This window comes from Scyliorhinus torazame, chromosome 20 (assembly GCF_047496885.1).
Source record: "Scyliorhinus torazame isolate Kashiwa2021f chromosome 20, sScyTor2.1, whole genome shotgun sequence".
Classification (NCBI taxonomy): Eukaryota; Metazoa; Chordata; class Chondrichthyes; order Carcharhiniformes; family Scyliorhinidae; genus Scyliorhinus; species Scyliorhinus torazame.
The window spans coordinates 31,435,276-31,446,275 of record NC_092726.1 but is presented as its reverse complement, the minus strand read 5'-3'; the positions used below and the strand labels follow the sequence as shown (position 1 = coordinate 31,446,275).

General features: G+C 51.9%; 5 non-coding genes and 2 pseudogenes across 5 annotated transcripts; all 7 read right to left on the bottom strand.

The window, feature by feature from the left end:
- Positions 1-2,903: 2,903 nt before the first annotated feature.
- On the bottom strand, positions 2,904-3,094 carry LOC140397792 (U2 spliceosomal RNA). The gene has a single exon (XR_011937220.1). It is a non-coding gene; the product is annotated as a U2 spliceosomal RNA (small nuclear RNA).
- Positions 3,095-3,878: 784 nt separating this feature from the next.
- On the bottom strand, positions 3,879-4,079 carry LOC140397857 (U2 spliceosomal RNA; annotated as a pseudogene).
- A 786-nt stretch (positions 4,080-4,865) lies between these two features.
- LOC140397357 (U2 spliceosomal RNA) lies at positions 4,866-5,056 on the bottom strand. Its single transcript, XR_011936828.1, has one exon. It is a non-coding gene; the product is annotated as a U2 spliceosomal RNA (small nuclear RNA).
- Positions 5,057-5,841: 785 nt separating this feature from the next.
- Positions 5,842-6,032, bottom strand: LOC140397572 (U2 spliceosomal RNA). Its single transcript, XR_011937006.1, has one exon. It is a non-coding gene; the product is annotated as a U2 spliceosomal RNA (small nuclear RNA).
- A 786-nt stretch (positions 6,033-6,818) lies between these two features.
- LOC140397833 (U2 spliceosomal RNA) lies at positions 6,819-7,009 on the bottom strand. Its single transcript, XR_011937260.1, has one exon. It is a non-coding gene; the product is annotated as a U2 spliceosomal RNA (small nuclear RNA).
- A 785-nt stretch (positions 7,010-7,794) lies between these two features.
- On the bottom strand, positions 7,795-7,985 carry LOC140397720 (U2 spliceosomal RNA). The gene has a single exon (XR_011937149.1). It is a non-coding gene; the product is annotated as a U2 spliceosomal RNA (small nuclear RNA).
- A 786-nt stretch (positions 7,986-8,771) lies between these two features.
- LOC140397197 (U2 spliceosomal RNA) lies at positions 8,772-8,950 on the bottom strand (annotated as a pseudogene).
- Positions 8,951-11,000: the final 2,050 nt, after the last annotated feature.

Here is an 11,000-nt window from a genome sequence, read left to right as displayed (position 1 = left end):
AAGTCACCACCCAGGATGACCGGCTTGGAGGTGGCCAACAGCAGTGGGAGTTGCTGAAGAACTGCCAGCCGCTCACTTTTTACGGCCGGGGCGTACACATTAATAAGTCTGAGAGGGGTGCTTTTGTATTTCACGTCTGCTACGAGGAGGCGCCCGCCCACCACCTCCTTAACGTCGGAGATGGTGAAGTTGCCTCCCCGCAGCAGAATACCCAGGCCGGAGGAGCGGCAGTCGTTTCCTCCTGACCAGATGGATGGCCCGTGGGACCACCAGCTCGACCAGCGCCTGTAGTTGCTGAGGTGCGGAATTCCGCACTCCTGCAGGAACAGTAGGTCAGCTTTTACATTTGCCAAATAGTTGAGTGTGGCTACACACCGCGAAGTATCTTTGATGCTTCGCACATTTATGGATGCAATTTTTAAACCCATTATAAAAAAGATAGATTTACCAGTCTCAAGAGTCCAGAGTCTATACAGTTGGCTGTTCCAGCTGTTCGATGTTCCCCAGCATGCCGGTGGTGCTCGCAAACTTTAGCACAGTTGCAGGGCTGAGAAAGCTGTTCTGGTCCGTACTGGCCCCGTGATTTTGATGCAGATGCATTGTGGGGGTGATGTAGCCCTGGCGTTCGTCATGGCAGTCAGTAGGTGTTGGGGTTGCAGGCCGGTCTTCACCTGGGTTGTTGCTGCTCGTTACTATCGGGGGTTGGTCTGTGACCTTGTTTCCTTCCCGGTCGGTGGTCTGGGGGGTCTGTGCCTTCCGTTCCACGTTGGTGCTTTGCCTCTTTATTTGAGGCCGATTCTTGTCCTGTTTTCCCTCATCGGATGAGGTGTCGGCGCTAAGTGCGCCGGCTGAGAGGTGTCGCTTTTTGCCACTACCCCTCGGGGGGTTCTTCAGTTTTTTTTTTTGTTTCCGCTTTCGTTTGTCCCTGTTCACTGTTTCCCAGGGCTCTTTATTCTTTGTCCCATCCTCTTCCTCTTCCATTGAGTGTTCCTCATCAGATGGGGCTGGGGTTGGGTTGTCAGGAGGTGCTGGGGCCTCTTCTTTTTTTGGGGGGCCCTTTTGTTGCTTTTCCTCATTCTGAGCCGTGGTGTCTTTTTCGGTGGAGGGTGTATGCACCTCCTCTCTGGTCGCCTTTTTAACTCCGCTGCTGATGATTTGAGCGTATGTCGCCCCGCGTTTCGGGCAGGCCCTGTAAAGATGGCCGGCCTCCCCACACAGGTTGCAGCACTTGTCTTCTTTGCAGTCCTTAGTCATGTGTCCCTCCTGCCTGCAGTTCTTGCAGAAGGTCACACTGCAGTTTGCGGCAACATGCCCCGTTTTGCCACAGGTGTGGCATACTCGTGGCTGTCCCACGTAGTAGAGGTAGCCACGATTTACTCCAATAGCGAAATTGGAGTGGGGATGCAGGATGGCTCCGTTGCTGTCCATTCTTAGGGTCACCTTGACCTGGTGCTCACTTGTCCAGATGCCGAAGGTGTCTTTCACTTGCACGCTGTCACTTTTCAGCTCAGCGTACCTGGCGAGGAACGTGAGCACATCAGATACAGGGACGTGGGGGTTGTACGTGTGCAGTGTAACAACCCGATTTCGCTGTGCCGGTAGCGTAAACAGAGGTTCCGCAGTCAGGATCGACAAGGGACTCTGGTTACCTTTTTCCTTGAAGACGTTCAAGAATTTGATGCACGCTGCGACGCTCTTGAAGGTGACATCAAAGAAACCATTCTTGGGGAAGTTTTGCAAGCAGAAGATCTCTGTTGCTTTAAACCCACAGCACTCGAGCAGCACCTTCTTCACGAAGTGTTTCTGGGCCAAAGGTGACTCTCCATCCGTTTTCTTCACTGTGACTCGGACAGTGTTTCGCACGCCCCAGCCTGGTGGTCGGGATGCAGCTGCATCCATAGCTCGTACGTTGGGTGTGAAACTGTATCGACGTTAGGCCTAAACCCGAGGTTTAGGCCAGCATGTAGATCCACCAATAGCAGCCAAGCTCTAAACGTTTCTTCTTTGACGACTTCAATCCCTCCGAGTTCTCCAATCCACGATCGTCATCGAAATTCTCAGCTTTCCTCGATCAAATGAGACTACACTTGATCTTAGCCAAAAAGCCGAGAAGCGATAGCCCATATTTTCCAGCAATGGCTCTTGTCCTCCTCTTCCACCGACATTCAGGTGCACCTTGCTGCGCTCGACTGTGCTTTGGAACTTTTAGTCTCCGCTCACTGTTGGTCAAGAAACCTCCAGCTTGGCTGAGCACGGTGGAGTTTGTGCATGCAGAACCAGTAAAACACAACACGAAGACATCATCTGGCAAGCCGTCCCCTGTCGTCACCAGATGAAATGGAGACGCTGTGAAGGCCCAGTGACACCCAACAGAGGGAGTCGAAGTCATCTCCACCTTTGCCGAACAAAGGGCAATCCGTGCAAACAGCAACTACTGGCGGAATCCAACAGAGGGCAATGTCTAGTCTCCCTGAGCTCCACCCTGGCGTGTTGGTCGTGGAGTCAGGAGAACTAAAAGAGACGCCGTGAAGGTATACCTACATCCAAACAGGATGCCGTTCAGTCTGTCGCCACACTTCCCCGTTGTGCAGGATGAAGGGATGTGGTAACTGAAGTGAGGAGTAGGCAAGTCGGCATCCGAGTGTGAAGGTGAGTGGCCTGTAAAAAGCAGCAGGAAATCTGAGTGGCATATCAGCTGAAAACGGAGCCTTGCTGCCGCAAGTCCGCGAGTCCATCGGCTCGCAACATTCGTGCACGAAGCTCCCGCCAGCAGAAAAGCTAGCAATGCTTTGGAGCCTGAAAGGCCTTAAATTGGTCAGGATGAGACAACTGGACAAGAGAGAAAAGAATAAGCCAGGTTTTGCGGCATTTTCTGCTTTTATACATTTTGCGCCCCAAAGCGGGAAGACGGCACCATTCCTGGAAGCACTGCAAGACCGGGTTGATGCGTGGAGCGGAAGGAGCAAGCCCCTGAACCATCTCCGAGTCCTGAAAATCAATTTAATATTCGGTCCCCAGATTGAGGACATATCAGATATTAAACTGATAAGAATAGATACTACACTTGCTCTGAGCCAAAAGGCCGAGAAACGATAGCCCATATTTTCCGGCAATGGCTCTTGTCCTCCTCGTCCACCGACATTCAGGTGCACCTTGCTGCGCTCGACTGTGCTTTGGAACTTTTAGTCTACGCTCACTGTTGGTCAAGAGACATCCAGCTTGGCCGAGCACGGTGGAGTCTGAGCATGCAGAACCAGTAAAACACAACAGGAAGACATCGTCTGGCAAGCCGTCACCTGTCGTCACCAGATGAAATGGAGACGCTGTGAAGGCCAGTGACACCCAACGGAGAGAGTCGAAGAAATCTCCACCTTTGCCGAACAAAGGACAATCCGTGCAAGCAGCAAGTACTGGCGGTATCCAACAGGGGGCAATGTCTAGTCTCCCTGAGCTCCACCCTAGCGTGTTGGTCGTGGAGTCAGGAGAACGAAAAGAGACGCCGTGAAGGTATACCTACATCCAAAGAGAATGCCGTTCAGTCTGTCGCCACACTTCCCCGTTGTGCAGGATGAAGGGATGTGGTAACTGAATGAGGAGAAGGCAAGTCGGCATCCGAGTGTGAAGGTGAGTGGCCTGTAAAGAGCAGCAGGAAATCTGTGTGGCATATCAGCTGAAAACGGAGCCTGGCTGCCGCAAATCCGCGAGTCCATCGGCTCACAACATTCGTGCACGAAGCTCCCGCTAACAGAAAAGCTAGCAATGCTTTGGAGCCTGAAAGGCCTTAAATTGGTCAGAATGAGACAACTGGACAAGAGAGAAAAGGGGAAGCCAGGTTTTGCGGCATTTTCTGCTTTTATACATTTTGCGCCCCAAAGTGGGGAGAGAGCATCATTCCTGGAAGCACTGCAAGACCAGGTTGACGCGTGGAGCGGAAGGAGCAAGCCCCTGAACCATCTCCGAGTCCTAAAAATCAATTTAATATTCGTTCCCCAGATTGAGGACATATCAGATATTAAACTGATATGAACAGATATGAACAGATACTACACTTGATCTGAGCCAAAAGGCCGAGAAGCGATAGCCCATATTTTCCAGCAATGGCTCGTGTCCTCCTCTTCCACCGACATTCAGGTGCACCTTGCTGCGCTCGACTGTGCTTTGGAACTTTTAGTCTACGCTCACTGTTGGTCAAGAAACCTCCAGCTTGGCCGAGCACGGTGGAGTCTGTGCATGCAGAACCAGTAAAACACAACACGAAGACATCATCTGGCAAGCCGTCCCCTGTCGTCACCAGATGAAATGGAGACGCTGTGAAGGCCCAGTGACACCCAACAGAGGGAGTCGAAGTCATCTCCACCTTTGCCGAACAAAGGGCAATCCGTGCAAACAGCAACTACTGGCGGAATCCAACAGAGGGCAATGTCTAGTCTCCCTGAGCTCCACCCTGGCGTGTTGGTCGTGGAGTCAGGAGAACTAAAAGAGACGCCGTGAAGGTATACCTACATCCAAACAGGATGCCGTTCAGTCTGTCGCCACACTTCCCTGTTGTGCAGGATGAAGGGATGTGGTAACTGAAGTGAGGAGTAGGCAAGTCGGCATCCGAGTGTGAAGGTGAGTGGCCTGTAAAAAGCAGCAGGAAATCTGAGTGGCATATCAGCTGAAAACGGAGCCTGGCTGCCGCAAGTCCGCGAGTCCATCGGCTCGCAACATTCGTGCACGAAGCTCCCGCCAGCAGAAAAGCTAGCAATGCTTTGGAGCCTGAAAGGCCTTAAATTGGTCAGGATGAGACAACTGGACAAGAGAGAAAAGGGGAAGCCAGGTTTTGCGGCATTTTCTGCTTTTATACATTTTGCGCCCCAAAGCGGGGTGAGGGCACCATTCCTGGAAGCACTGCAAGACCAGGTTGACGCGTGGAGCGGAAGGAGCAAGCCCCTGAACCATCTCCGAGTCCTAAAAATCAATTTAATATTCGGTCCCCAGATTGAGGACATATCAGATATTAAACTGATAAGAACAGATACTACACTTGATCTGAGCCAAAAGGCCGAGAAGCGATAGCCCATATTTTCCGGCAATGGCTCTTGTCCTCCTCGTCCACCGACATTCATGTGCATCTTGCTGCGCTCGACTGTGCTTTGGAACTTTTAGTCTACGCTCACTGTTGGTCAAGAGACATCCAGCTTGGCCGAGCACGGTGGAGTCTGAGCATGCAGAACAAGTGAAACACAACAGGGAGACATCGTCTGGCAAGCCGTCACCTGTCGTCACCAGATGAAATGGAGACGCTGTGAAGGCCAGTGACACCCAACGGAGAGAGTCGAAGAAATCTCCACCTTTGCCGAACAAAGGACAATCCGTGCAAGCAGCAAGTACTGGCGGTATCCAACAGGGGGCAATGTCTAGTCTCCCTGAGCTCCACCCTAGCGTGTTGGTCGTGGAGTCAGGAGAACGAAAAGAGACGCCGTGAAGGTATACCTACATCCAAAGAGAATGCCGTTCAGTCTGTCGCCACACTTCCCCGTTGTGTAGGATGAAGGGATGTGGTAACTGAAGTGAGGAGAAGGCAAGTCGGCATCCGAGTGTGAAGGTGAGTGGCCTGTAAAGAGCAGCAGGAAATCTGTGTGGCATATCAGCTGAAAACGGAGCCTGGCTGCCGCAAATCCGCGAGTCCATCGGCTCACAACATTCGTGCACGAAGCTCCCGCCAACAGAAAAGCTAGCAATGCTTTGGAGCCTGAAAGGCCTTAAATTGGTCAGAATGAGACAACTGGACAAGAGAGAAAAGGGGAAGCCAGGTTTTGCGGCATTTTCTGCTTTTATACATTTTGCGCCCCAAAGCGGGGAGAGAGCATCATTCCTGGAAGCACTGCAAGACCAGGTTGACGCGTGGAGCGGAAGGAGCAAGCCCCTGAACCATCTCCGAGTCCTAAAAATCAATTTAATATTCGGTCCCCAGATTGAGAACATATCAGATATTAAACTGATATGAACAGATACTACACTTGATCTGAGCCAAAAGGCCGAGAAGCGATAGCCCATATTTTCCGGCAATGGCTCTTGTCCTCCTCTTCCACCGACATTCAGGTGCACCTTGCTGCGCTCGACTGTGCTTTGGAACTTTTAGTCTACGCTCACTGTTGGTCAAGAAACCTCCAGCTTAGCCGAGCACGGTGGAGTCTGTGCATGCAGAACCAGTAAAACACAACACGAAGACATCATCTGGCAAGCCGTCCCCTGTCGTCACCAGATGAAATGGAGACGCTGTGAAGGCCCAGTGACACCCAACAGAGGGAGTCGAAGTCATCTCCACCTTTGCCGAACAAAGGGCAATCCGTGCAAACAGCAACTACTGGCGGAATCCAACAGAGGGCAATGTCTAGTCTCCCTGAGCTCCACCCTGGCGTGTTGGTCGTGGAGTCAGGAGAACTAAAAGAGACGCCGTGAAGGTATACCTACATCCAAACAGGATGCCGTTCAGTCTGTCGCCACACTTCCCTGTTGTGCAGGATGAAGGGATGTGGTAACTGAAGTGAGGAGTAGGCAAGTCGGCATCCGAGTGTGAAGGTGAGTGGCCTGTAAAAAGCAGCAGGAAATCTGAGTGGCATATCAGCTGAAAACGGAGCCTGGCTGCCGCAAGTCCGCGAGTCCATCGGCTCGCAACATTCGTGCACGAAGCTCCCGCCAGCAGAAAAGCTAGCAATGCTTTGGAGCCTGAAAGGCCTTAAATTGGTCAGGATGAGACAACTGGACAAGAGAGAAAAGGGGAAGCCAGGTTTTGCGGCATTTTCTGCTTTTATACATTTTGCGCCCCAAAGCGGGGAGAGGGCACCATTCCTGGAAGCACTGCAAGACCAGGTTGATGCGTGGAGCGGAAGGAGCAAGCCCCTGAACCATCTCCGAGTCCTAAAAATCAATTTAATATTCGGTCCCCAGATTGAGGACATATCAGATATTAAACTGATAAGAACAGATACTACACTTGATCTGAGCCAAAAGGCCGAGAAGCGATAGCCCATATTTTCCGGCAATGGCTCTTGTCCTCCTCGTCCACCGACATTCATGTGCATCTTGCTGCGCTCGACTGTGCTTTGGAACTTTTAGTCTACGCTCACTGTTGGTCAAGAGACATCCAGCTTGGCCGAGCACGGTGGAGTCTGAGCATGCAGAACAAGTGAAACACAACAGGAAGACATCGTCTGGCAAGCCGTCACCTGTCGTCACCAGATGAAATGGAGACGCTGTGAAGGCCAGTGACACCCAACGGAGAGAGTCGAAGAAATCTCCACCTTTGCCGAACAAAGGACAATCCGTGCAAGCAGCAAGTACTGGCGGTATCCAACAGGGGGCAATGTCTAGTCTCCCTGAGCTCCACCCTAGCGTGTTGGTCGTGGAGTCAGGAGAACGAAAAGAGACGCCGTGAAGGTATACCTACATCCAAAGAGAATGCCGTTCAGTCTGTCGCCACACTTCCCCGTTGTGTAGGATGAAGGGATGTGGTAACTGAAGTGAGGAGAAGGCAAGTCGGCATCCGAGTGTGAAGGTGAGTGGCCTGTAAAAAGCAGCAGGAAATCTGTGTGGCATATCAGCTGAAAACGGAGCCTGGCTGCCGCAAGTCCGCGAGTCCATCGGCTCGCAACATTCGTGCACGAAGCTCCCGCCAGCAGAAAAACTAGCAATGCTTTGGAGCCTGAAAGGCCGTAAATTGGTCAGGATGAAACAACTGGACAAGAGAGAAAAGGGGAAGCCAGGTTTTGCGGCATTTTCTGCTTTTATACATTTTGCGCCCCAAAGCGGGGAGAGGGCACCATTCCTGGAAGGACTGCAAAATCGGGTTGATGCGTGGAGCGGAAGGAGCAAGCCCCTGAACCATCTCCGAGTCCTAAAAATCAATTTAATATTCGGTCCCCAGATTGAGGACATATCAGATATTAAACTGATAAGAACAGATACGACACTTGATCTGAGCCAAAAGGCCGAGAAGCGATAGCCCATATTTTCCGGCAATGGCTCTTGTCCTCCTCGTCCACCGACATTCAGGTGCACCTTGCTGCGCTCGACTGTGCTTTGCAACTTTTAGTCTACGCTCACTGTTGGTCAAGAGACATCCAGCTTGGCCGAGCACGGTGGAGTCTGAGCATGCAGAACCAGTAAAACACAACAGGAAGACATCGACTGGCAAGCCGTCCCCTGTCGTCACCAGATGAAATGGAGACGCTGTGAAGGCCCAGTGACACCCAACAGAGGGAGTCGAAGTCATCTCCACCTTTGCCGAACAAAGGGCAATCCGTGCAAACAGCAACTACTGGCGGAATCCAACAGAGGGCAATGTCTAGTCTCCCTGAGCTCCACCCTGGCGTGTTGGTCGTGGAGTCAGGAGAACTAAAAGAGACGCCGTGAAGGTATACCTACATCCAAACAGGATGCCGTTCAGTCTGTCGCCACACTTCCCCGTTGTGCAGGATGAAGGGATGTGGTAACTGAAGTGAGGAGTAGGCAAGTCGGCATCCGAGTGTGAAGGTGAGTGGCCTGTAAAAAGCAGCAGGAAATCTGAGTGGCATATCAGCTGAAAACGGAGCCTGGCTGCCGCAAGTCCGCGAGTCCATCGGCTCGCAACATTCGTGCACGAAGCTCCCGCCAGCAGAAAAGCTAGCAATGCTTTGGAGCCTGAAAGGCCTTAAATTGGTCAGGATGAGACAACTGGACAAGAGAGAAAAGGGGAAGCCAGGTTTTGCGGCATTTTCTGCTTTTATACATTTTGCGCCCCAAAGCGGGGAGAGGGCACCATTCCTGGAAGCACTGCAAGACCGGGTTGATGCGTGGAGCGGAAGGAGCAAGCCCCTGAACCATCTCCGAGTCCTAAAAATCAATTTAATATTCGGTCCCCAGATTGAGGACATATCAGATATTAAACTGATAAGAACAGATTTTTTTTTTTTTTTCAAAAAAATATACTTTATTCATAAAAATTTATCATGAGCATTACAGAAACATTTCAAATTGTCTTGACTGTACATTTCCGGCAGGGTTACATGTTGCCTTGACTTTCTTCCATTCAATTTTGATATTGTCGTACACATATCACTCTTTACATTACAATTCTTTCCTAAATATTTACAGTGGCATGTTTGTTTTATACATGGGCGTGTTGGTTGCCCAGACCGAGGGGCTTTACACTGTTACCCGCCCCTCGGTGTACATTTGCTGGAAAGACTTTACACAGTGGTCTTTCCCCATTGCGCCTTGGCGGCAGCTGCCCCAAGCTTGAGTGCGTCCCTCAGCACGTAGTCCTGGACCTTGGAATGTGCCAGTCTGCAACACTCGGTCGAGGACAATTCTTTGCACTGGAAGATCAGCAAGTTTCGGGCAGACCAAAGAGCGTCTTTTACCGAGTTGATGACCTTCCAGCAGCAGTTGATATTTGTCTCGGTGTGTGTCCCTGGAAACAGTCCGTAGAGCACAGAGTCCTGTGTCACAGATCTGTTTGGGATAAACCTTGACAAATACCACTGCATCTCTCTCCAGACCTTCTTTGCAAAGGCACATTCCACAAGGAGGTGTGTGACCGTCTCATTTCCCCCACAGCCACTCCGAGGGCAGCGTGCATTGGTGCAGAGCCTTCGGGTGTGCATGAAGAATCTGACAGGGAGGGCCCTTCTCACCACCAGCCAAGCTAGGTCTTGGTGCTTGTTTGAAAGTTCTGGTGATGAGGCGTTCTGCCAGATGACTCTGGCAGTCTGCTCAGGGAACCATCCAACGTCGTCCACGGTCTCTTTTTCCCTGAGGGCCTCGAGGACATTACGTGCTGACCACTGCTTCATTGCCTTGTGGTCAAAGGTGTTTTCCTTCAAAAACTTTTCCACAAAGGACAGGTGGTACGGTACTGTCCAACTACTTGGAGCGTTCCGCGGCAATGAGGCCAGGCCCATCCTTCGCAACACCGGGGACAGGTAGAACCTCAGTATGTAGTGACACTTGGTGTTTGCATACTGGGGGTCCACGCACAGCTTGATGCAGCTGGACACAAAGGTGGCCAACAGGATGAGGGAGGCGTTGGGTACGTTCCGCCCTCCCTTCTCCAGAGGTTTGTACATGGTGTCCCTTCGTACACGGTCCATCTTGGATCGCCAGATAAATTTGAAGATGGCCCGGGTGACTGCTGTGGCGTAGGGTCGGGTTATGGGCCAGACCTGCGCCACGTACAGTAACACCGAGAGTACCTCACACCTGATGACCAGGGTTTTGCCCGCAATGGAGAGGGAGCGTTGCTCCCACCAGCCCAGTTTCTGTCTTACCTTTCCTATGCGCTCCTCCCAGTTTTTGGTGCACGCCCCAGCAGCTCCGAACCATATCCCCAGCACCTTCAGGTAATCTGACCTGACAGTGAAGGGGACAAAGGACCGGTCGGCCCAGTTCCCAAAGAACATGGCCTCGCTCTTGCCCCGGTTTACCTTGGCTCCAGAGGCCAGTTCAAACTGGTCGCAGGTGGTCAAGAGCCTGCGTACAGACGCAGGATCCGAGCAGAAGACGGCAACGTCGTCCATGTACAGGGAGGCCTTGACTTGCATGCCTCCACTGCCTGGGATCGCCACTCCTCTTATACCCGGATCCCTCCTGATGGACTCGGCAAAAGGTTCTATGCAGCACACAAAAAGGGCAGAGGAGAGAGGGCAGCCCTGCCTGACTCCAGATCTGATCTGGAACTTTTCTGATTCCCACCCATTGATTGAGACTGCGCTATAGATGTTTGTGTAGAGCAGTTTGATCCAATTGCGAATTCCCTCCCCAAACCCCATTTTGGAGAGCACATCCATCATGTAGGTGTGCGATATTCTGTCAAAAGCCTTCTCCTGGTCAAGGCTGATGAGGCAAGTGTCCACCCCCCTGTCCTGCACGTAGGCGATCGTATCCCTGAGTAGCGCGAGGCTATCAGAGATCTTCCTGCCGGGTACAGCACAGGTCTGGTCAGGGTGGATCACCGACTCCAGAGCAGACCTGACCCG